This window comes from Triticum aestivum, chromosome 1B (genome assembly GCF_018294505.1).
Source record: "Triticum aestivum cultivar Chinese Spring chromosome 1B, IWGSC CS RefSeq v2.1, whole genome shotgun sequence".
Classification (NCBI taxonomy): Eukaryota; Viridiplantae; Streptophyta; class Magnoliopsida; order Poales; family Poaceae; genus Triticum; species Triticum aestivum.
The window spans coordinates 695,719,561-695,722,957 of record NC_057795.1 but is presented as its reverse complement, the minus strand read 5'-3'; positions in this window follow the sequence as shown (position 1 = coordinate 695,722,957).

Below are 3,397 nucleotides of genomic sequence, written 5' to 3'. Positions count from 1 at the left end.
GTAACGGTAGCGCGTTTCCGAAAACACGCTATAGCTAAGTTGGCTACAACGCATTTCCTGAAACCCGCTACTGCTATTCCTTTCTCCTTTTTTCCCTTTTTTTCTTTTATTTTTCTTTACATTTTATTTTTTCCTTTCTCCTTTTTCTATTTCTTTCATTTTCATTTACTTTTCTACTTGCTTTCATTTTATTTTATTTCCGTTAGTTGTAGCGCCTTACACATAAACGCGCTGCTACATTTACTTCCCGCATCCACTGTTTGAGTTGGCGGTGCGAAGTATGCAGAGAAGCACCACCGTCAACGCAAAGGACCTCTGTGGCTTTCTGAAACTCCTGGTCGTCGGCTTCATCGTCATCTACGTCCTCGTCGCTGTCTTTGTCTTCATTCTTGTCGCGGCCACAGGGAGGTTTGTCTCCTTGCCGCTGCTTGGCCTTGTCGCGGCGTCCTCCCCGGCTAGGTCGCTTCTTGCCAGCTCCTCTAGCACCTTCCTGGGCTTTCTCCTTGTCTCGCCGCTCGTATTCAGCTCTCTACTGTTCTACAAGCTGCTCGACTTTCTTACAGCTCTGGAGGTCATGGCCCTTGGTGCGGTGGATCTTGCAATACTATTTGTTGGAGCTATCCTGCTTGTCGGCGACCGCTACGGCTTGGTCGTTGGCGCCTCCGGCAACCTCCTTGCCGGAGCCGACAACCTTGGCGGCACCTCCGCTGCCGGACTGCTCGACAACTAGCACATCTTTGCCTTTCTTTTTTCTGTTATTCCGCCTCCGGCCCTTCCTTGCCGGAGCGGTCTCCTCACTGTCAGACTCTGCTCCCACATCCTCTCCTGGGAGTCTCCTTCCTTCTTCAGCGCGTGCACACTTGTCGGCCAGGGCGTAGAGCTCGCTGACGTCCTTTACCTTGCACATCGCCATCTCCTCCCTCATCCTGCGGTTTCGCACATTCTAATGGAATGCACTGATCACCGCGGCAGGGTGGACGTCGGGGATGTTGTAGTGCACTCGACTGAATCTCTGGATGAACTTGCGTAAGGACTCTCCCTCCTTCTGGGCAAGCAGGTGGAGATCACTCTCCTGGCCATGAGGCTTGTGGCCGCCCATGAAGGCGCCAACAAACTGGTGGCACAAATCTTCCCAAGAAGAAATAGAGCTATCCGGCAAGTGCATGAGCCAAGATCTGACGTTTGGCTTGAGCACCAAGGGAAAGTAGTTGGCGAGGATCTTGTCATCTCGTCCCCCTGCAGCTTGCACCGCGATGGTGTAGATGCTGAGGACCTCCGATGGGTGTGTCCTGCCATCATACTTCTCTGGCACATCTGGTTTGAAGTTTTTCTTGTCGGGCCACCGGACTTGCCGCAGCTCTCGAGTGAACGCAGGACAACCTACCGTGTACGGCAAGTCGCCTGGTTCCCCTGTCGCATGCATATCAACGGTGGGCCCGGCGCGTTGGTCCGATTGACGGCGCGCTTCTCTTCGGCGCTCGATACGGGTTCGAGCGTCTTCTTCTTGCTGTTCTCGGAGAACTTGGCGCTGGTCGCGACGAGCTCGCGGATCCGACGACGATGTGGAGTTGCTGTCGAGGTGGATCCGGCGAGTCGGTGATCTTGGTCTTCGGGAAGGGGAGTGCACGGTGGCTGCACCCCCGCACGTCTCGTCACCATCAGCTCGCGCCTTGCCGCCCCGCCGCGGCTGCGAGGCATTCGGTTGCCGCGGGACGTCGCCGTTGGCGAAGCCGATGAGACTCTGAATGGTGGCCCTCCATTCGTCGACCTTATCAGCCGTTGGAGGGTAATCTAGAAGTAACTGAGCTCTAGCCAAAGCTTCCGCTGGTGTGGTTGGCGGCAACGGCGTACGGAGCAAAGAACGGGATGTGCTCGGACTCCTAACCAAGTTAGGAGGAGCAGCATCCCACCCAAGCGACCGTACCTCGCTCATACCAGCATGCTGGGGTGCATGCGGGTCTCGAGGGCCTCGGGATCCTCCAGCTTGGCCTTGATCCAGCAAGCGTATGGTGCCGCGAGCATCATGACGCTGTCGGTCCCGCGCCTCCTGCGAAGGACGCGGTGCGGACCCGGACGCCGACGCCGGTGCTGCCTTGTCCTTGGATTTGGCGGCGTTGTGGGCTCCCTCGACGACGCCGGTTCCTCCGCCTGCGTTTCCCCCACCACCTGACAGCTCCGGTGGCGGTGGGTTCGACGCGGACGGCTCTGCTGCTGCCGAAGGCTTCTTCTTCGGAGCCATGTTGACGAAGATGTCGATGAAGTTGCTCGTGTGACCTCCGGATCGGGTTCACACAACCTCGACGCGTCCCCTACCTGGCGCGCCAAAGATGTCGGGGAGGAAATCTGCACCACCACGTACACCTACGGGACCGGGACCCCTTTTCGGTTCGGCAGGGGGCGGAGATTGCGCAAAGAGCGGATCGAGGCGATCACACGAGGGGATTTTACCCAGCTTCGGAGCTCTCCGGAGAGATAATACTCCTACTGCTGCTTGTCTGATTGTATTGTGTTCTTGCTAGGGAGCGTCAGGAGCTACAAAACCTAGCTCGGGAGTCTGTGGCCTCGTGCGAGCTGAACCGAACGAGCCGAACCTCCTCTACGTTGCGCTCGGGCCTCCTTTTTATAGGTACAAAGGGGTCACCACAGGTGGCAAGTAGACGGGGGTAGAATAGGAAAAACAGAGGTTGGTACACCGCTTTGTACAGTGTACAGTGGACTATACCTAACTCTGACGGCAAGGGACAAGAGTCATAAATGCCCGTCCCTGTCGCCTGAAAAGTGCAACCTGGACCGTTAGGTGCACCTCCGTTTGCCACGACGACAGCTAGCCAGCGCCGTTTGTCGCTGCTCCCCGCTGGCTGCACAGCCCGCCGACACATGCGCCTGGGGAAGCCCCATGGCGACACGTTGGTGGATGAGCTGGAGCGGAGAGGAAGAGAGGTTGCCTGCCGCGGCAAGGTTCTTGTCGCGCTTGGGAGCTTGTCGCTCACCAAGCCTTCCTGGCAAGCTCCTCTTGCCGGGGCCTTGTTTCCTTCATGCCTCAAGCGGCCTTCCCGGCAAGCTCCTCTTGCCGGGGCCTTCTTCGTGACTGAGAACACTTTGTTCTTGAATGGCTCCCCGGCAAGCTCCTCTTGCCGGGGTTTTGTCTTCTGGAGGGCTGCGGAGGGTCTTGGCGGACGTCCGGTAAGGCTTGCCACGGGGACGCTGCGACTGCTCGTGCACAAGTCCGGGGTACTAAGGTACCCATATCTTAGTACACCGACACCGATATATTGGACGACTATATTTGGACATCGGAAAGGTTCCGAGTGATTCGGATATTTTTCGTAGTACCGGAGAGTTCCGTGAATTCGCCGGGGAGTATATGGGCCTTATTGGGCTTTAGGGCAAAGAGAGA